General features: G+C 42.6%; 1 protein-coding gene across 6 annotated transcripts in view; it reads left to right on the top strand.

Annotated features, from left to right (window-relative positions):
• LOC117408649 (bone morphogenetic protein receptor type-1B) overlaps window positions 1–23454 on the top strand; it is a 342845-nt gene that overhangs the window by 209624 nt on the left and 109767 nt on the right. Inside the window, exon 1 of one of the 6 annotated variants that reach the window (XM_058996785.1) lies at window positions 16111–16213. The exons of the other annotated variants lie outside the window; for them this stretch is intronic. The gene's annotated coding sequence lies outside the window, so the exon portion shown is untranslated. Of the gene's footprint in view, window positions 1–16110; window positions 16214–23454 lie in introns of those variants that run through there. 6 annotated transcript variants of the gene reach the window in all.

The raw sequence follows: 23454 nt of genomic DNA, 5'->3' as shown, positions 1-23454 counted from the left end.
GACTCAGAAACAGGGAAGCTGCAGTGAAAGCCCTAGAGCATGCATTTATTAGTGAAACAAACAAAAACCAAACAAGTAGGACACCAAAATAAAGACACACCAAGGACTATATAGACAATACACATACTTACAACTGCCAGGCTACGCAAAGTCTTCACAGGCTTCACTCTTAAACACCACCAAACAAATGTTGTTTTTTTTTCTTCCTTTTATATACATGTGGCCATTCAGCAATTAGCACTCAATTACCTAATTAGGGAATGGCTACATTAGAGTTAATGATGGAGAGATTCAAAAAGGTGATTTGAGTTGCCATATATTGGCAACCAAGGGATTTAATGTTTGGGGTTGTCCTGTATACTTGGCAAGCGGTTTTAGTAATTTAAAAGGGTTCTTCCAAACCATGTTCAGTTTAGAACACACACTGAGACTTGATTGGTTTTCTGTTCTAAGTCTCATAGCTCTAAGTTATTTAAAGGCTTATTATCCTCTACTGGAAATGCAGCTGGGATCACTGATATAGGAAGGTACCCATAAGTACATTTTACAAATATCTTACCCCAGCCTATCCTTTCTAATGAAAGTTGATTGGACCATTCAGAGTATCAGAATATGGGGATATAAGGAAATGTATGCATGAATTGTTTTGCATGCTACGGTTTTTTGTGATGTACAACTTCACTGCAGGAAATTTTAAACAAATCCAGAACAAATCCACTATTGCTTTTATATATTTCTGCTCCTATATGGTTAGAAAATGATGTTGGAACCTGCACCATGTCAATACACTATTCCTGTTTTAGAAGAAACTGGACCTACAACCCCAGTCTGTAGCTCCACACATGTGCAAGATAACTCTGATGGGTATATAAATTGTACTGAGACATACCTGTTAATGTATTTGTGTTTCACACAGAGCTTAACAAAACAAATGTAATATGAATATCTTTGATCATGAAAAATCTATAATTGCTATGTGGTCCCATGTAAATGTGGAAGTCTGGGTCTATGGAAATGTATAATACAGCATCCACAGGAACACAGAAAAACTTTGTCAATATTAAAATGCAACAAATGTAACAGCCAGATTAACTATTACAGAATTAAATCTCCTTTCCAAAAATCTGTTACCAATATCTGTTGTACTACAGATAGGTATCTGTTCTTTCTAATTGGTTTATGTTGCTAAATTTGAGTTGATTGTAATGAGAGACATAATATGTAATTAGATTTGCCTTGTTTGTTTTAACATGGACATGGAGCCACAGCTCACCAGATGCAACACTGTGGTAGTGTATTTATTTTATGCATTTTGAAACTTTTAAAATGATCTAAAAAGAGCAATCCCAAAACATTCTTCTTACCTGTTTTTGTTTTACTTACTCAGGAGTTAATCTGTCAAACTGTATACTGTTTTTGGTTAAGCGTCATGAGCAAAAAAAGATTCTGGAAATAATAAAACATCTGCTAATAATACAATACTTTAGAATGTCTATTTAAAGTTATTTCAGTGGCTATCTTGTGGATGAATTGTATGGGGGACATGTTAGGTGGAACCCTAGACTCAGACATTACAAGAGAACTAAAGTAAATCTAAACCTGTAGCAGAATGCTTTAACAGTTGTTGAGGCCTCATGACTGAGTTCGCTATGAATGGTGTTTGTGTGTGTATGCTCCTTCTTTCTCTGGACTTGGTGTTAATTGGCACCTCTGTTTTTGTTCTAATTGGGCTATGGGGACAGGTGGCGCCATTCTATTTTGATAATCCTTGTTAGCACAGTCTGTGTAATCTCTTTGTTTACTCAGAATGAATGTTTAAGGGTGCATGAACTTTCAACAGTTTCGTTCTGGTAGCAGTTCACTGATCATGAAGCACATAACAATCAGTCACTCTGTGGTGTTACTGTTATTATAAGTAAACTCTGCTTTCACAGTACTGTTCTTCCTACATGACAAAGGGCTTGGAACTAGGTTACCTCCAGTCATTTAGAAAATTAAAATTAAAATGTGTCAACAATTTCCTTGACCCTTTCTTCATTTTACTCCAAATAGTGCTGAAAGATCATAATCACACGAAGCATTTTTTTTATTATTATTCTTTTATTTATTTATTGTACTACTGAGAGATGTACAATCTCTTGTACATTGTCAGGCCATTATGTGGTAGCACATGAAAAAAATCTGTCAAGTTTATCCCTTTTTTCTAGTATTTATGTATGTAACCAAAATTGTACAGTAAGGTTAGTTAGATTGATGGTGATACAGTACATTAGACTGTATAATAGTTTCGATTTCTGAAATCCCAACTATGTAACTCCTGAGTTATACTTTACTGTAATACTATTTACCATATTTCTAGATTACCTGTAATGCAATATGTTTGTCAATTTCCCAGTGTTTTACTGCATTCACAAAAGCACCCAATAGTTTTAAAGTTATCAATGGATTAGCAGGAGTCCCTTCTGACTGCTTTGAGATGGACAGACCTTCATGTGTGTAGTCAAATTATGTTGAACAGCCTATGCTCAATATTAAGATTACATATGGGATATTCTGATATTATTCCCCATAATAATATATTACTTATTTCAAGTAAACATCTAATTACAAAAATTGAACAAAAGTTATTGTACTTCTTGCTCTTATTGTATTACTTGTATTGTAACACTTGAAATGTATTTGCTTACGATTGTAAGTCGCCCTGGGTAAGGGCGTCTGCTAAGAAATAAATAATAATAATAATTAATTACAGTGCTCCCCCTTTATTGGGGAAATGAGAGCCAGGACCATACCGCCTTATAACCTGTTCCGCGTTACTGTAGTAATATTACTTTTGTCAATAATGAGGTAATTTAACACATTCGATTTTTAATGGGAGTAATAATATTAGTTACTTTCCGGAAAAAAATAAACAAGCTTGTCTCATTACCTTTTCTCTGTTATGCACCTACCTTGGTGGTCTCTTCTTTTTTTTTTTTTTAATTTAGTAGTCGCCAATTTTTTTTTTATAATTTTCTCCCAATTTAGAATAGCCAATTATTTTTAGGCTCAGCTCACCGCTACCACCCATGTGCTGACTCGGGAGCGGTGAAGACAAACACACGCTGTCCTCTGAAGCGTGTGCTGTCAGCCGACCACTTCTTTTCACACTGCAGACCCACCATGCAGCCACCTCAGAGCTACAGCATCGGAGGACAACGTAGCTCTGGGCAGCTTACAGGCAAACCCGCAGGTGCCCGGCTAGACTACAAGGGTCACTGGTGCGCAGTGAGCTAAGGACACCCTGGCCGACCTAAGCCTCCCCCCCCTCCCCCCCCGGACGACGCTCGGCCAATTGTGCGCCGACCCCTGGGAGCTCCTGTCCATGGTTGGCAATGGAATAGCCTGGACTTGAACCGGCGACGTCCAGGCTATAGGGCGCATCCTGCACTCCGCACGGACCGCCTTTACCGGATGCGGCACTCGGGAGCCCCGTCTTTTCTTTTTTTAAAGCCAAAGTACAGTCCAGTTGTAACCGCTAATGTGAACTGCTCTTTATTGTATTTTCAGTCAGCACCACATACCGACAAACCGGAAACACTAACAACTCGGCTTATGGTAGTCCCTAAAGACCTAACTGCTATTTGCCTTGAACACTTGGAAACCATGAGCACAGCTTTCATTGTGTGCATGCACACAATCAGTATTAACTGGCACAGTTAATAAAGGCATGTGACAGGGAGCCAGGTCACTGGTTCCTGCACAAGTGTGTGTGCCTGTGAGAAATCAGCTGCGACGCGCAGCCGGAGACGCGTTGCTAAGCAACCAGCTGAGTGGCAGGCTAAGATGATCGGGAGGTCTGGATTGGCTGGGGGGCATGCCTGGGGATGCTGCGCAGAGCACAAAAAGTGGCTGCGCTACAGCTTGGGGCTGCTGCAAGGCCATTGCTGTACAGATGGGTGCTGAGTGAGAGAGTTTGTGTGGTCCAGTGGTTAAAGAAAAGGGCTTGTAACCAGAGAGTACCCTTGTAACCAGCAGGTCCCCGGTTCAAATCCCGGCTCAGCCACTGACTCATTGTGTGACCCTGAGCAAGTCACTTAACCTCCTTGTGCTCCGTCTTTCAGGTGAGACGTAATTGTAAGTGACTCTGCAGCTGATGCATAGTTCACACACCCGAGTCTCTGTAAGTCGCCTTGGATAAAGGCGTCTGCTAAATAAACAACTGCAAGACGGGGCCTGTGAAGGCAATTGCCCAGCCAGGACTTCAGAAGCAACAGAACAGAAGTAGGTCAGCTTAGGGGACGTGGATCCCAAAACAGTATAGAGAGGGTTTACCGTAGAGTAGTAAGGTTCCTGGAGCGGGACGTTCCTTTTAGTGGGACTAGTGCTCGTCATTTTGTGTGGCAAACTTTTATTTTTAGCTTTTGTTTTTGTTTTTATTTCTTTATTAAATGTGACACTTAGTCTACTTTTGCTGGTACCCTAGTGTCAGCTCTGTTAAAATTAAATCTGCGCGCCTGAGCGGCGTATCAACACCAATGCTCTGTGTCTGTCAGTATTTTCCAGTGACTACCCACACATGTAACACTTCACCCTGTTACAAGGCATAACTCAGAGATCCCGACGGGTTTATAAACAGCTTCTTCTTAAGTAACCTAAGCTCCTTTTGATGCGATACAACAAGGTTTAAAATAGTTCCCTTTCTATTCGAAGATGACCAGCAACAATACTTCTGGGATATGCCTGCCACGTGTCAGGTATTCACTGAGCATTTTACATCAGAGCTGCCGATAAGCCCCTCCGGGGAGTGACGTCCTTGGTCCCGCCTTCCGAGGGAACAAATCGTCACTCCATGGAGCTCACTTCATCTTTTGCTTCTCACCGCAGTAAGGTAAGGTACTAACCCAAACCAGTTGCTGTGATTGAGTCTATATAAAGAGCTCTCACTTGAGTTTTGCTGGTGTTCCCCTGCTTTATTTTTAAAAAATATTGCTGGAAATCAGCTTGCCACTTCCCTGGAATCAGTAACAGCTTCTGAACTGAGCTATAATCGTTGCGCAACTGCTCTTTGTTGTCTTTCTCTCTTTTCACCAGTCTGCATTGCTTGCGCTACAGACTGCTTTCTAACCCACAGCTTCTGCTGTTATATGTTATTTTTTCTGCTACTTGCAGCTAAAAAAAAAAAGAAAAAGAGGCGCGGGGGCGCTGGGCTTGGCGGAATTCCAACCAGTGGACTCGACCATCGTGGCCCTGGTGCGAGCCCCTCCAGTAGGGGTATCTCCTACCTGAACCAAGGACAGGTCCCGGCCCAGAGCCTGGAAAGCCTGGAAGTAGCTCGGAGGCAGCTTTGGCTGTCCCAAGCGAGGGTCCCTGACTTGGAAAAATCAGCCTTGCTGGACACGCCGATATCTCCCGGCCATAGCTTCAGGCCAGCGTTGGAGGAGATACTACAACACTCCCACTGAGATCGTGAGGCTTCTTGGCAGGTAGCCTCGAAGCACGGGATAGAATGAGATGCTGGCGTCCACCTGTGGCACGCATGGTGACTCAGACTGTCCCGATCCTCACCAACCTGCTTCCACAGCAGCTAGCAGCAGGACCTACCCGCAAGGACAGGGAAGCGTCGGACATGAGGCTGCAACGCAACAGCACTTCCGGAGGCAGTTCCACCGCCGCCCCAGACAACCACCGCAGCACGCGCCGCCCAGCCTCAGCAGCCCAAGCAGGGCCCTTGAAGGCTTGTGACTTGAGACCCACCCTTTTATACAACACCAGCTGCAATATTGGCGTGACTGCACCTCGGACACTTGAGTGCTCACCACCATACACACCGGTTACAAGCTTCAGTTATGCACAGTACCTCCTCCCTTTCAAGGGATCACGGTTACATCCATGAGTGACCCTCTCCAGGTCTCAGCCCTCAAACAAGAAGTAGCTACATTACTTCTCAAACAAGCCACCCGCCTCGTAGAACCCACCTCCAGTAGGGGTTCTACTCAAGGTATTTTCTGGTGCCGAAGAAGGATCTTGGACCTGAGACACCTCAACGGGTTATTGAGGGAGAGGAGGTTCCAGATAGTCACACACCATCACATTCTGCAGTCTGTCCGGCCAGGCGACTGGTTTACCACTGTGGACTAAAAGGATGGATATTTTCACGTCACTATTTGTCCCGCGAACAGGAAGTATCTCCGCTTCGCTTTACAGGGACCGCTGTCCCCAGGCGCCCATTTCCTGGCGACCTGTTTTTTGAAGGGCGCTTGGCAGTTTCGTCCATCTAGAAGGGTTCTCACTAAGGCCCTGTTTGAGCCCATTCATTCCATAGAGTTGAAACACCTCTATGAAGACAGCCTTTTTATTAGCCATCACCTCCGCCAAGCGGGTCAGTGAGCTACAGGCTCTGTCGGTGCACAGCTCCTGTATGAGCGTCTGGGACGATGGAAACATGGTATCGTTATGCACGAACCCCGCTTTCCTCCTTAAGGTAGTTACGGCTTTCCACTTAAATCAGTCAGTGGAACTAGAGGCGTTCCACCCCGTCCCTTTTCTTCGGGGGAGGATCAGATACTAAACTCCCTCTGCCCGGTTCGGGCATTGAGATGTATGTTGACAGGACTAGAACTCTGCGTCAATCTGACCAGCTCTTCATCTGTTGTGGTGTAAGGACCCTGGGTCAAGCCTTCTCAAAGCAGCGGCTGTCTCACTGGATTGTGGACACAGTTTTGACTGCATATACAAGTGCTGGCCTACCCCCACCTGGGCGGGTGCACTCTACCAGAGGAGTGGCTACATTGTGGGCCCTCTTTAGAGGAGCCTCATTGTCTGATATATGTACTGTGGCTAGCTGGGCTACTCTGCATATTTTCATCAGGTTCTATCGACTTAATGTGGTAGAGCCCTCTATGCCTTCATTAGGCACAAGGATCCTTGAGGCTGCATGCTCGCACCGCTAACCAAGGTTTTGCGGTCTAGTCTGCTGTCTCTGCTCACGCTCCCTCACGACGGCTTTGGTTATCTTCAAATTAAAAGGGAACGTTAGCTAACGGATGTAACCCTGGTTCCCTGAAAGAGAAGACGACCACCAACCTGCGAGGTTGCATCGGTCACCTTCGCGGGTTCGATGCAAAAGAGGACGTGAGCTTGTGGCAATGCGCCCCGTCCCTGTGTGCATTTGTATGTTGCGTGCGTGTGTTAATGTTGGTGTATAGATTGGTACACAGGATATAAACGGGTCTGTGTTTCACGTGTGTTTAAAGTGTATAATTATATTTAGGCACGAGGATGGCACATCACTTCACGTGCAGATAAAATGTGTATAATGTGTTGCACGTAATGAATTCACGTGCTGGGATTCAAGTGAGTAAATAATTAGTAATTGAATCCCAGCACAACAGTATATATAGATGCACGTTTTAGTCACTGGTGGTTGGGTGTTCGGAAGAGGAGAACGGGTGAGAGAGAGAGGAGAACTAAATAGTGTAAAATCGAAAACGTAAAGATAAGTTTGTTTGTACTCACCGTGTCTGTCTGTCTGTCCGTGCACCGTTTGTTTAGTGTTAGTCCGTTTTGTTTGTCTGTTTATTTTGGCGCAAGTGCCGTGTCCCGTGTTTTTGTCTGTTCAAACCTTTTATTTGTTAATAAACGCTGAGTGCAGCCATTGCACTCAGCTCATCATCACCACCGTCTCTGTCTGTGTATTCCTTTTCTGGTCTGACGCCACCCACTCTGGCCGTCTTTGTGACAGAGCTCCATGGAGTGACGATTTGTTCCCTTGGAAGGCGGGACCGAGGACGTCACTCCCCGGAGGGGCCTATCAGCAGCTCTGATATAAAATGCTCAGTGAATACCTGACCTGTGGCAGGCATATCCCAAAAGTATTGTTAGTAGAATAAAGATGTGGCAAAATCCCTGACCAACTGAACCACAAAACAACCACAATTAATAAAGAACCATTAAGGGTTTATAAGGCTGTTTAATTCAGCATCTTTTGTTATATCAAGCTAATTAAAATTAACTCTGACCACTGCAGTTTTGCCACAGGTCATAGCAGGCAACATATTAATGGTAGTGGCCTGTGGGCCAAGCTGCTCTCTAGTGATGACACAGAATAACATTGCATGTCTAAGCCTGTTTCACAAATTTAAATACGGTCATGAATTTACACCTCCCTTTTGAGGTGTCTGGGAGACCACCAAGGCTAGCAGCTGTTGAAAAACACAGATAGGAGGCGCATTTTGAACATATGTTCACCAGACTGTTATTACTCAAGTCATGGTGGTTCTGTTCTTGAGCAGGTGTTTGTAAGACATTTAAAACCCACACATTGTCATGTACAGCTTAATTATCCTTGTGTATTTTCATCATACTTTGTCTATTAGGTTACAATTAGGAAATGCTGACTTTACATTTTCAGTGTTATTGAAACTTCTAGGACAAAATGTAGACATGTGACCTAATATGACTTCCGTATTGTGGCCATGTGACTTTTTGGTTTCCATATGTTAGAGACCAAATACTTTGAGATATTTGCTAATTGTAATGTGGGTATCAAAAACCAATATGTCAGTACGTTTACTGACACGCTGTCAATGCCTCATATCTCAGAGACCATTTATTTGCAGGGCTGTATAATGCTAGTTTCATTTTTCAGTAGCCTTGACAATGGCATATGATCCAATATATAAAAAGCTTTCAAAACCGACCCAATTTTCTTCTTAATATTTCATACACCTCAATTTTCTATGATTTTACTGATTTTTTTTTCTTTTTGCATATATCCATTTGAGTAAATGTCAACAAAGTAAGATAACATAAATGTTATTCCTCTTAAATTATGCCCCCAGGGATAGATGGATTTGTTCACGAGAACAGTTTCTCTTGATTTTAGATAAACATGATTTGGGCTTCATAAAATATACAGTGCAATATTGTCGTCACTATGCTCACCCGTTTTCTTTTTCTCTGTGTATTGGGAAGGGTTAACTTACAGCATATTATTAGTATGTTATCTAGAAGTTCCCTTAAACAAAACTAAAACAAATGTAGTTATTTTACATTATGAGACAAGTGAAGAAGTGTATAGAACAGCCAGCAGCATGGTTAATTGATAGTCTGTAAATTGTTGGTATAAATAAAGTTGTAAAAAATGGGTGGGGCAGGCAGGTGAAGGCAATCAGTGGGCGCGTTGAGTAAGTGAGCCGCTAAGAGCCGCTCAGTGAAAGAACCCACTAAGGGTATATTCAGTTCCGGTCTCTCTGAGCAAATCAGAACACTGCAGAGCAAATTTCATCGGTGATCTGAGTGAGCGGAAAAATTCTCACTCTGAGCTGCGCAGTTACTTAACACACCCAGTGCGTTTACATAAGAATTCCAATATTTTTTGGAATATATTGTTTTCAAAAAAGTGATTCCAATATTAAAAGTCATTTAAACACAGTTTTCCTAAACCGTACCGGAAAATTCGTAAAGTGAGTGTAACAGGGGAGTTGTGTTACGTTGTGGGTATCCGCTGAGGGAGACACAGAGGGTTGGCAGTTGAAAACGCTGCAGAGGCGTCCAGGTTTTATTTATTCACAAATGTTGCAGTGGTTGGTGACCACCACTAGGGTACCAACAATGGTATCCCTAGTGTGGAAGAACATACAGACACATGTACATAATAATAAATACAAAAACGTACATACAAAAAGTCCAAATAAAAGACAGTGGGTAAAACAACTAATTAATCAAAAGGTGGCAAAGCTTGGGCCGAGCACTGCACCCACTAAAAGGGAGGTCCCGCTCCAAGAACCTTCTCCTTGCACAAACTAAATAAACTGGTGTGGGATTAAAATCCCCTAAATGAATCCCTTTTCCCGAAGTATCAATTATCCTGGTCTACACACTGTGGTAATTTGTAGCTCACTCTGGTTCAACACGCAGTCGTGAGGATTCTTCCCAGTCACCAGACTTGCAGAAGAAAGACCAAACAAAAGAAAACATATAAACTGGATTTTCATTCTCTTTTTAAAGGCATGTAGCCAGAGTTAATTGATACTCAATTAATCACTTAACACATGGCCACCTGCTGCACATCAAGGTTCAATTAGGCAGGGAGGGAAGTCTAACCTCCCAGCCCTGTCATATCTAGCACACACTAGATTAAACACATTTTATATACGATCAAAACAAAAACATATTATTTACAGAGGCAGGCCTGCCACAGTGAGTTTTCGGAAAAAAACACCTAGAATATTCCAATAATATTCCAAAAACGAATGTAATTTATATCATGTTGTGACAGGGGCAGGTTGCTTTTCTGAGCATTCTCTGCAGAAGCCAGGGGAGCCGCGTTGTCAGTTAATTGCTTGAACAGTAGGCTCGGCCAGTATTGGCTGACCGTGAATCACAGATTGGCTGAGGGGTGGACCCTGAGGAGCGTCCAACCAAACAAAAAGATGTTGTGCTACACACCCAGGTTGCTTGAGGTAATGGCCGAAATGGTGCAGGATTACTCTGGCAGAGAGAGAAACACAAAACCGGCTTAACAGCACTCAAAGAGGCAGCCCTTTATACTCAGGAGAGCCAGCCAAAACAAGTACGAGAAAAATACCCTAATACTGCAACCCGTGGGGGGGGGGAGCTCCATGGGGCCCTCAGATAGAAATTGTTGCAGCGGGGTGTGTGCAGCCGGTACTTGCAAAAGTCCTCCACACCCCTATTGTAGCCGCCTAAGCGTCTTTACGACTCAGTTTTCCCAAACCAGGGGGTGCAGTGGTTTGCCTGGAGTACTACCGCTTTGAGGAAGCTCGATACCACCACCACTGCAGGATGCCATCCCTGATGGAACCACTGCCCCTTCGTTGCTGCCAACTACAGCAGAGTGATCTCATCCCAGATTTGCTGCTGGTACGCTTCCAGCCAGCGTAGCACTAGTGGCAAGTCAGGGTCCCTGGTGCGATAATTAATAGAATTGCAATAGTAAACTGTGGCGGCGTGTCCAGCCCATATATGTATGTGAGTTATTTTATTAAATAATAAAACAATTAAAAGATTTAAACAAACACAAAAGACACAAAACAAAAGGCGCATTTGGCCAAACGAATAAACAAATAACAAATAAGTCTCGTGCTGGTGTATAAACCAGCACGCTTAGCAATTGTTATATTTTCAGTTCTTTACCTCCTGTCTCTACTCTCGTTCTCCAACTCTGAACACCTCTCTCTGAGCGCAGACAGTTTAATAAGGATGCGTGACTGTCAGCTCGTTAAATAATCAGTAGCTGAGCAGTCACGCATCCTCACAAGGTTTTAATAATCAAAAATTCAACATAACAAATAATGGCGACGGCTTTGCATCTGCGCTGCAAACAATAAGACGATAAATAATAATAAAATAGCGCACATACATATATGGGCGGGACACTCCGCCACATACACAGAAATCATTAACATGCACAGTAATTGCAATTAATTTTAGCGCCCTTTCGTAAATGTGGCCCTTTCTCCTGCCTTAACAACTTTGTTTAAAAAATATTGTATGCAACTTAGCTCCGTGAAGTTGGCCCCCCTACAAACAGCACAAACGTTGAGTCATATATCATTCACTTGTGCTGCATTTGTGCCGGTTTGTGCCGTTGAAACAAACATTTCTGCCGCTATAGTTTTTAAGATATTAACGATTATTTTTTTAGGGGAATGACGTCACTCAGCCCCCCTACAATACTGGAATTGAACCAAACTTGTCTCATTCGTTTGTGCCGTTGAAACAAACATTTTTGCTATTATTGTTTCTGAGATATTAACAGTATTTTTTTAGGGCAGTGACGTCACTCAGCCCCCTACAATACCGGAAATGAGCCAAACTTGTCTCATTTGTTTGTGCCGTTGAAATAAACGTTTGTACTGAATAAGCAACACAAGAAATACATATATGTGTTTGTTTGTACAGATGTTGGTATACCAACGCAAAATAGGCTACTTGATGCATTTCGTAATACAGAATTATCCCAAAATGCAACAAAATGAGCTTTGTTGTGGCGAAATGTAGTCTTAAATTAATCACTAATTTAGAAACACGTCAGAATGTGATATGCAGAGTTTAAGTATTTCACTACCGCATCCCATCTAGCCTACCTCTCTTTATCTGCCTTTTAGTTTGCAGTTGTGTTAAAAAGTCAAATCAACTATTGCTTTTGCTGTGCTGCTGCTAATAACAAACTTTATGGACAAATAATTGAAAGAACGCCACTGTGATGATTTATTTAGTTGCAGGAAACCACGCAACTATACGAGCATAAAGTTTATAAAACATGAAGTCATTGGTAATGGCTGCGATTACAACAGAAAAAAAGAGTCAAACCTCTGTCTCGTTGCCAAACGTTTATTTTTTTCTTTTCACAGAATTGATATCATCATCATCATCATGGGGAAAAATATATTATTATTATTATTATTATTATTATAGAAAACATAAGTATTTCAATAATAATGTTTGGCACATAACTCTCAGCCGCAGACAATTATTTATTTTTGACAATCTAAATACTTTTCAATAAATACGATTTATTTTCTGCTATATGCATACATTCAATGAAACCTTGAAAGGGCCTAAAACATTCCTTTTTTTATTATGCACTGTTCAATAATATGCATTTTCAATTTTCATTTCATTTTTAAGGTGACATGGTTCCATTAATCGGCTGCTTTTATACTATTATAGATGCAATAAAGAAAATGGATAATTGCAAAGCATACAACATGGTTTATTTAGATTTCCAGAAAGCTTTTGACAAAGTCATGCATAAAAGATTAATTCTCAAACTGAAGGCAGTAGGGATTCAAGGAAATACATGCACATGGATTAGGGAGTGGTTAACATCTAGAAAACAGAAAGTACTGATTAGAGGAGAAACCTCAAAATGGAGCGAGGTAACCAGTGGTGTACCACAGGGATCAGTATTAGAGCCTCTGCTATTCCTAATCTACATTAATGATTTAGATTCTGGTATAGTAAGCAAACTTGGTAAATTTGCAGACGACACAAAAATAGGAGGAGTGGCAAACACTGCTGCAGCAGCAAAGGTCATTCAAAATGATCTAGACAGCATTCAGAACTGGGCAGACACATGCCAAATGAAATTTAATAGAGAAAAGTGTAAAGTATTGCATGCAGGAAATAAAAATGTGCATTATAAATATCATATGGGAGATACTGAAATTGAAGAAGGGAACTATGAAAAAGACCTAGGAGTTTATGTTGACTCAGAAATGTCTTCCTCTAGACAATGTGGGGAAGCTATAAAAAAGGCCAACAAGATGCTTGGATATATTGTGAGACGTGTTGAATTTAAATCAAGGGAAGTAATGTTAAAACTTTACAATGCATTAGTTAGACCTCACCTAGAATATTGTGTTCAGTTCTGGTCACCTCTTTACAAAAAGGATATTGCTGCTGTAGAAAGAGTGCAAAGAAGAGCAACCAGAATTATCCTGGGTTTAAAATGCATGTCGTATGCAGACAGGCTATAATAATTGAATCTATTCAGTCTTGAACAAAGAAGACTATGCAGTGATCTGATTCAAGCATTCAAAATCCTAAAAGGTATAGACAATGTCGACCCAGGGGACTTTTTTGACCTGAAAAAAGAAACAAGGACCAGGGGTCACAAATGGAGATTAGATAAAGGGGCATTCAGAACAGAAAATAGGAGGCACTTTTTTACACAGAGAATTGTGAGGGTCTGGAACCAACTCACCAGTAATGTTGTTGAAGCTGACACCCTGGGATCCTTCAAGAAGCTGCTTGATGAGATTCTGGGATCAATAAGCTACTAACAACCAAATGAGCAAGATGGGCCGAATGGCCTCCTCTCGTTTGCAAACGTTCTTTTGTTCTTACTAATAGTAAGTAGAACTTGAAAAATTTGAGAGGCACAAAAAAGCAAAAAAATCGCAACATTGTCTGTGCATCCTCAATGTACACTTGTTTCAGATTCATTACACTATGAAACAGTAAGTGAATAAGAGGACACTTTTTCTACACTTTCCTAAAAATTGTGTTAGGATCTCGCTCTGACCGGAATAAAGCTATGCTAGTGATGAAAGAAAGACTGGACTTAAGTCTCTTGCCAAGTGACATATTGTGAACAGGATGGCTGCAGTGGTGATGGCAGACCTGAAAGGAACACACACAAGGAGGTACTGGCTGAGCAAAACTGAAACGCTATGGCATTCAATTCTTTTATTTAAATAATAAACAAAAGACTTAAACAAAACACAACTACACAAAAGAAAAGGGCACGTTGGCCAAAAAAACAATAAACAATAACAAGTATCGTGCTGGTTAATAAATCAGCACGTTTAGCAATTGTTATTTCTCTATTTTTACTAATATTACCTCCTCGCCACACTCGTTCTCCACTCTGAACCCCCTTCACCGAGTGCAGCCAAATGGCAGATCTTTTAAGTGACCAAGGGACTAACTAACTATCAATTATTATATTATCCCTTGGTCACATTCTGCACGGGTCTACCAAGTCTGCGTGACTGTCAGCTAGTTAAACAATCAGTAGCTGACAGTCATGTATTTTCACGAGGTATTTAAAATAATAATAAATACAAAACAATACCGTGGCGGACGGCATCTCGCTTGTCCTTGCCAAACAATAAGTCAAAAACACGGCTTTTCGCCGTCATATATAATCTAAATCATAATATAAATACAAGGGGTGGGACACTCCGCCACGCATGCACCCCCCCCCCCCCCCCCTCTTGTGAGCAGCACACATGGCCTCAAAAGGCCACCTCCCCCCCCTTAGTCCCTAAAGTCCCAGTTTTTTTAGTCCTGTCCCAGGAACACGGGCAGCAATGGGCCAAGGGTGGCGACCACGGTGGGAAGTCCTCCTCCCACCCCAACAGCTGTAGCAGCCAAGCTGACCACAAACAGGCCAGCTCCTCCAGCCAAGGCAATCCCGGCAGCCGAACGGGTCTCCTGACCTCCCCCCCTTTCTTCGTAGCCGGCAGCTCCCTCTTCAGGGGCTCCGGCCACAGTGTCTCCGGCAGCGAAAGTGCTGCGGAGGAAGGTGGTCTCCTGACCTCTCCCCTCTTCTTCATAGCCAGCAGCTCCCCTTTGTTGGGCTCCAGCAACAGTATTTCCTGCGGCAAAGCGGAGCTGGCAGCGACCCCAGGCAAAGCGGAGCTGGCAGCGACCCCAGGCAAAGCGGAGCTGGCAGTGGACCCTCGGGAGGCGATGGCAGCAGCGGTCCCTCGGGAGGCGATGGCAGCAGCGGTCCCTCGGGAGGCGACGGCTGCAGCAGACCCTCGGGAGGCGACGGTCGCAACGGACCCTCAGGAGGCGACGCTGGGAGGGGAGCCCCCGGCCAAGAAGGAGGCAATGGGAGCTCCACTTCTCCCTCTAGCGGTGGAGGTGGGAATAGCAGGTATTCCTCCTCTTCTGGTGGAGGTGGGAACAGCAGGTATCCCCCCTCTGCTGGTGGAGGTGGGAGCGGCAGAGGCAGCTCCTGCTGCTCTGCTCCTGGTGGTGGTGGAGGCAGAGGCAGCTCCTGCTGCTCTGCTTCTGGCGGTGGATGTAGAGGCAGCTCCTGCTGCTTTGCTCCGGGCGGTGGAGACAGAGTCTGCTCCTGGCGATGGAGGTGGTACCAGCAGGCACTCTCCCTCTGCTGGTGGAGGTGGGAGCGGCAAGCAGTCCTCCCATGGCGGTGGAGGAGGGAGTGGCAGGTAATCTTTGGGCAGTGGTGGGAGCGGCAACTAGTCTCCTCCTGGCGCTGGAGATGGCAGCGATGGCTCCTCTCCCTCTGGCGCTGGAGACGGCAGCGATGGCTCCTCTCCCTCTGGCACTGGAGACGGCAGCGATGGGGCTTCTCCCGATGGAGCTGGAGATAGCGGGAGCCCTGCCATATCTGCACCCAGGTAGCGGATTACCATGTCCGCAATGTCTGGGAGGGACATTGAGCAGTGTTGCTTTTCCCCGGCCCCGCGCTACTGTTGCTGTGCCTCCTGCTTCTGCTTTCACCTGCCACTTCTTCCCTTTTATAATACTTTTTTTTTAAATAATTTTTTTCAAACAAAAAAAACACTTTTTTTCTTTCTTTTTTCACAAAAAAATATTTTAAAAAAGCCTGCAGTAGTCTCTCTGGTCTGACTCGTGGAGGCGATATATCCCACTTCTGGACACCAACTGTGAACAGGATGGCTGCAGTGGTGACGTCAGACCAGAAAGGAACACACACAAGCAGGTATTGACGGAGCAAAACTGAAACTATATAATTTTTTATAATTTTCAGGTCACATTCTGTATGGGTCTACCAAGTCTGCGTGACTGTCAGCTAGTTAAACAATCAGTAGCTGACAGTCACGCATTCTCACGCAGTATTTAAAATAATAATAGATACAAAATAATAGCATGGTGGGCGGCATCTTGCTTGTCCTTGCCAAACAATAAATCAAAAACACGGCTTTTCGCCGTCATATTTAATCTAAATCATAATATAAATATAATAATAAACAAAGGAGCGGGACACTCTGCCACACATATTCTTATCAAAGAAGTGTAAATACATATTGAAGGAAAGCAGCAGTAATGTTAATTTTGCAGCACTAACGCAGCACAAACGAATGACCCATATTTGGTTTAAACCCGTTATTATAGGGGGACTGTGACCTCACTCACCCTAAAAGAATCGTGAATAAATCTTGAAGGAAAACAGCACTAACATTCATTTTGCAGCAAAATCGTTAATTTCAACGGCACAAACTGACACAGACGTAGCACAAACGAATGAGACAAGTTTGGTTCAATTCTGGCATTGTAGGGGGCTGAGTGACGTCACTGCCCTAAAAAAAATAATCGTTAATATCTTAAAAACTATAGCGGCACAAACGTTTGTTTCAATGGCACAAACCAGCACAAACGTAGCACAAACAAATGATATATGACTCAACATTTGTGCTGTTTCTAGGGGGGCCAACTCCACGGAGCTATGCAAAGTATGTTAGTGACGTGGTCTTGAAATCTAAATGCCATATTCATGTTGTATATGTGCATTTGTAACATACACTAGCAGTGTGTAACAGTTAAGATTATTAGAATAAACTATGATGGGCTACTGTTTTCTTTTCTGTGTTGGCTAGTGGAGAAAATGCGTTTAACAGGCAAATTGGGGTAAAACCTGTTTAGACTGCACTTATAGATCTCTTGATCTACCCCTCCGACTATGCACTGGACTTGCCTGACTTACGCACCACTTTACTGGATCTTCAGCTGATGCACTATACTTATTGTAGATATAACTTGTTGTATCCTAGTTCATATTGTATTTTAGTAGTTAGTAGTTTATAGTATTATTAAACTATACTGTATTTAAAAAATGAATCTTGCATTGTAACCCTGTACAGTATGGCCCAGTAATACCTGTAAGTCACCTTGGATAAATGCATCTTCCAAATAAATAAATAAATACATAATAATAATAATAATAATAATAATAATAATAATACGTGGGTCAGAATACAGTAATAAGATTCTACTGTCTACTGTTTTGGTCACCAGCCACCACTGCAATCAACCTAGTAAGTGAAACAATAGCTTTACAGTAAGAATACAAGATCAAACAGAACACACTAAAATATGAAATAACCCTACATTATACATCATTGTGAGTCATTGTACAACATGGGTGAACACTTCTAAAGATTGTGAACTGTATTAGAAAATTGAATTTATTTTTAAAGAACTGCTAGATCATATGATGTCAACTCAGGTCACTGGTCAAGATATGTTGCAAAGTTGAGCAAAGTATTTAGATCTGACTGTTTGTTTGAATCCAAGTTTTTTGTCTGCCTTCTGTTTGTATACAGCTGGGTGGTGTTGAGACTATTCATGATGATCTTTTGTGGACTAACTGTTTACTGCTGGCATCTCCAGAATATTTGAGGCAACCAGTTAAAAAAAAAAATCCGATCCATGTAGAATGAAACAGCTGACATGCATACAAATATTTCGATCAGTGTTGATAGACTGAACCTTTAAATATGTAATAATCAAGGCTCTCATAAGTCCCTTAGACACCCACTAATCCGATAGAAGGCTTAGGTGGGGTCCTATTACCTGTAATACAGGGAGAGAACGTCTCGGGTTGTGGCACGAAAAGTTGAGAGCCAATAAAAATAACATTACAATGTATATTCTACATTGGAATGGAAAAGGTAATGAGTTTAATGATACATGTTGACTACTATGGAACCTTCCATATTGAACGTATCTATCCCAATGAAGATTTGCCTGCTAGTTGGTTATTTATTTATCTGCCTTTAAATAGGCAAAATATGTCACTGTCAACTGTAGTATGTAACAGTAAAATAAAGACATACAAGGAGAAATATTTCAATTGCACAATATCTGGTGTTCATTTTTGTACAGTGTTTAAAATGGACCAAGAGGTATATTTTTTTGTTTTCTTTAAGGTCTATGCAGTGTTTGATCCAGAAAGTGGTTGCCATGTCATTCCTTTATACCAAATATTTGAATAAAACAGATTGGAAAACTATAAATAGTAGGCCTGCTGTTTGCATGGCTCCCAAGCCATATGGTATATAAATATATGTTTGCATTACAAACACAGATGTTTTCAATTTAAAACAATTTTCTATAATAATGGAATTCTACAGGATGTATTGGGGAGGGAGGGAGGGGCATTTATCATTTATTACAGTACATGTTATCACTATGAGTGTTATTTAATCTAAATCCTATTAAGGGGTTAAGTTAATTGAGGTGATAGAAAAAAGGAAGTACTAGTTGAAAGCCCTGTTTTAGCTGCCAATAGGAATTAATTATCAGGTTATTCTCTTGCCCTACAAACCTTGTCTGACTCACATAACTGTCTACATTTATTAAAGTTGATTTCCCTCCCTGTATGTGATGTTGGATCTTCCCTCTGTGGGCTGTTTTTAGTACCCTTTTCCTTTAGTAAATGTAATGAAACTGTCTGATAAAAACTCTCATATTGAAATCAATAGATGTAACTTTAACCACTTCAGCTCCAGGATATACGCATGTAGTCAAATGAAAGAGCACATGCAGTACCATGCCATACCTGCGCATGTCAGAGTTTGCCGTCTATTCTTATTTTTTTTTCAATTTGACCTGAGGCAGTGTTAGTAATGTGACATGTTTTTTGAAGTCGGGAAGGAGGGATCGAAATCATCATGTGACTGTATTATCCAATTGCATTCCGTGCAAAAATCACTATCTATCTATGAAGACATTGAGAACAGTTGGAGATACCGCAGCAAACAATCTAAAGTATATACATAGTATTTCATTGTATTATTTTTGCAGTTTTGCTTGTTTACCTTTATTGGTATTTGAGTGCAAAAAAATATGGCAGCGTACATTGATTCTGGGAACGGGAGCGATGAAGAGTTTGTGCCGTGTTCGGAGGATTACAAAAGCAGCGATGATGATGAAGAAGATGTGGAACCAAGAGCAGCAGGGGACTGACCCATATGCACCCATGTATGATGATGTACACCCCGCCATGAAACTTGAAAGTTGGAGTTCTTCACTAGAGTGCTTTCAGGCTTTTTTTACCTGACAAGGTAATCACATGCCTATGTAAATGCACCAACAAACGGGCATGTGAGTACTTCAGAAGCAAACCAAATAAAAATGGAAAGGTGTTTGGACTGAAATGGCAAGATGTTTTACCATGTATGTTTTTTTTTGCTCTTGAGTTTTTGATGGGTGTAAACCAATTACCATGTATGGCTGCATACTCTATGAACACCCTATGTAGGGTGCATGATGCGGAGAAGCTGAGCCTGGCCCAATTTCCGCATTGGTACAGACACCTAATTTAGCACTCCTGTCCAAGGACGCTACCTGCCCCAAAAAACAGTGCCAGGTCTCAGAGGTGATCCTCAAGCGTGTCTATTCATCCAGTGCATTCGCCGCACGGCTGGGCAACTATAATAGTATTCTGGTTGCCTACCAGTCCTATTTGCAGAGGTCCCTTTCCGACAGTCACAGACCCACAGGATGCCGCAGTGGTGTCTCAGGAGGTAGCAGCTCTGCTGCAAAAACGGGCTATCCTCATGATAGACCGCCTCCAGAAGGGTTCTCCTCCAGGTACTTAGTGCCCAAGCGGGATGTTGGCCTCAGACTGATCCTCGACCTCAGACAGGTCAACCTGTATCTGAGCTGAAGGAGGTTTAAAATGTTGACAATGCAACAGCTGTTGCAGTCACTCAGGCCAGGCGACTGGTTCAAAGCCTATTTCCACATCCCCATAAAACCAACGCACAGGAGTTTCCTGTGGTTCGCCTTTCAGGGAACAGGGTATGAGTTCTGTGTCTTGTCATTTGGCCTCTCTCTAGCTCCCCGTGCCTTTTTGAAGTGTGTGGAAGCTATCCTGGCCCCATTGAGACTCAGAGGCATCAGACTAGTTAATTATTTGGACAACTTTGAATCGTGCAAAGAGCCAGCTCACACCTTCTCAGACAGCCTTCTATCTAGGAGTGTGCTTGGACTCCTGCTCCATGCTGTCCACTCTGTCAGACGGCAGAGTTCAGAGAATAGCCACCTGTTTAGAGCTTGTGACATTGCAGAAATTTCTGGGCTTGATGGCAGTAGCTTCTCAGACCATACCTTTGGGTCACCTACGCATGCGCTCTCTGCAGGCCTGGTTGAACTGTGGCTACCTATTGACAGTCGCCACTGTCTAAATGCACGCTCTTGGTGGAAACAGCCTGCCCATCTACGCCTCGGTGTAGCACTGGACTGTATCACCAGAAGGGAGGACGTCACCACGGACGCATGCAGCCTGGGCTAGGGCGCTGTGTGGAATGGCTGGGGTGTGCAAGGTGTGTGGAACCCCCCTTAGCAGGGTCTCCGCATCAGTGTTTTGGAACTACAGGCAGTTCACCTGTCCTTGCAGAACTTTTTGCAGTAGGTTAGAGAGAGTCATTTGCTTGTCTGTATGGACAATACTACAGTGGCGGCGTATATAAACCACCAGGGCGGCCTCACGTCTCCCAGTCTCCATGGCATGGCCTGCAAGCTTTTGCTCTGTCAAAGACATATGCAGTCCAGCAGTGTGGGCTACTTGCCATACCTTCACTAGGTTCTACAGACTAAATGTCGTGGATCCTCAAAATACTGGCTTTGGAACTTGAGTGTTAAGGGCGGCTTCCGAGTTGACCCTTACAACACAGGCATAGAGGTTGAGTTTCTCCCTCAATTTTTAGCCCGAGCTACTTGTTACTGGGTTTCCCTAATGGTAACACACAAGTTAGCATTCCAGTCATTCTGCAATATTGCCCTTGAAGGGAACGTTAGGTTATTATCATGAGCCTGGTTCTCTGAAAGAGAAATGTAAACATTAACTTCAAGGTCATGCGTCCATAATTTTAGCAGGCTTGAAGGAAAAAGGATGCTGAGATCTGTGCACGAGGCCCTTTATACCCTCGGGAGCGGGCATGACTGCATCAGAGGCTCGGCTGAGCAGCTTTGGTATAGAATATTCAGGTTTAGGGTCTTTAAGAGATAAACACCCACTATGTAATGATTACTGCTGCAGAGCAAGAGCCCTGCCTGTAAGTAGTGTGGGTGTTTGTTTGTGTTTTGGTGGTTGGCAAGGATGAGGTTAATTCCTGTCCATGCCAAAAACATGTGAGAATGTGGCTGTTCCTAATGGAATAATCAGTGTTAATTGGGAACAGCCACAGCCTATAAAAAGAGAGCCCAAAGCTCCATTAGAGAGACTACCAGGGATCTAGGAACAGGGAGGTTTTGCTGCTACATGGAGAGAGACAAACGCTCCTGTAATTATATTATATTATTTTCTGTTTGATTTTGTGTTCAGGACTTGTTTTGTTTTACCTTTTTATTTTGGCACTGTGAGCAGTGTTTTTTTTTGTTTGAATATTTATTTTATTTTTGTTTCAGTAAAATCCGTACACCAGCACCTTTTCACCCGTGTGTTTCTCTCAGCTGTCTTGTCTGGGGACGTCGTCACTCGGCCATCCTGTCATAGTTACATTTGTAATAACCTAACGTTACCTGGTACTCGCTGAAAGGTGTTTCCAATCAGCAGAAATGCATAGGAAAACTATAACTCCCCTAATCCACGCATGTCAACAATGCTTGCTTCTCATTTAACTTTGGTTTAATAGGAATAAACAGTTAAGAAATTTTCCACGCTATCGAGCAGTGGCACAGTTTATTTTTTGTCACTGCCCCAGATGTTTTTTCTTAAAGCATATTTGTGTTTTCTTAAAGCATATTTGTAAAGCAGTGCTTTAGCAGGAGAGGAGAAGGTTTGAGTTGCTCCTCCAATTAAAACCAGGGATCAGACTACGTCATCTGCTATTGCTATACTATACTGTGTGTGGTTATGGCACATAGGAGTTTGTAACAGAGGCTTGCTTTCTCTGATGAAAAACAGGTCTCTGGGCTCCTCCAATTAAAACCTGCGCTCAGATCACGTGATCTGCTACTGTCGGTACTGTGGTTAATAGCAGATAGGAGCTTATAACGAAGACTTGCCTCCTCTGAGGAGCCAGAACTGCTGTTAATATAGGAATGCTGAATCTAGGATTTTGGTTAAAATGTCATTTTTTCTTGGATTTTAGACAACATTTTTGTTTTTGTTATATTGAACATTATTATATTATAATGCCACACAACTATATAAATATATATATATATATTTGTTTATTTAGCAGACGCCTTTATCCAAGGCGACACTAGGGTGTGTGAACTATGCATCAGCTGCAGTCACTTACAACTACGTCTCACCCGAAAGACGGAGCACAAGGAGGTTAAGTGACTTTCTCAGGGTCACACAATGAGTCAGTGGTTGAAGTGGGATTTGAACCGGGGACCTCCTGGTTACAAGCCCGTTTCTTTAACCACTGGACCACACAGCCTCCTATAAATGCATATATATATATACTGATGAAAACGCAACAGTCTCAGTTTTGCATCAATAGCTCATTGGGCACATACATAATGTTATTTACATTTTAAATAGTGAGCAGGTAGGTTTGTTGATTGTTTGAGTAGTATTGTTCATTGGGATAACAAAATGCTCAGTGTTTGGTATTTGAGTTGAGTTAAAATTGTCAAAATGAGTTGATTAAGAATCTGTATAAACAGCCATTCGAAAATACATGATTCAGTTAACGCAAGAACAGCAAAAGATACGACCATGCCCCGCTTGAGTAATGAAGATCGCCTGATTGCTATTCGTATGATTGAAGGCGGCCTGTCTGTGAGAGAAGTTGCCCGGAGAATGAGATGTCTAGTCCAGAGAAACCAGGAAGCTGGCTGTGTGAGGGACAGGCCACGTCCTGGAAGGCAGAGGGTCACTACACCGGCCCACCACGTCATGGTGAGTGTTGTGATGATGTAGGCAAACTTACTGCTCAGCAATACATTGACGAAGCCCTTTCGGCAACAGTTTTTCTGTTCCTG

Source organism: Acipenser ruthenus, chromosome 2, assembly GCF_902713425.1.
Source record: "Acipenser ruthenus chromosome 2, fAciRut3.2 maternal haplotype, whole genome shotgun sequence".
In the NCBI taxonomy this organism is placed as follows: Eukaryota; Metazoa; Chordata; class Actinopteri; order Acipenseriformes; family Acipenseridae; genus Acipenser; species Acipenser ruthenus.
The sequence above is the reverse complement of the archived record's forward strand: the minus strand, read 5'-3'. Positions and strand labels throughout refer to the sequence as shown.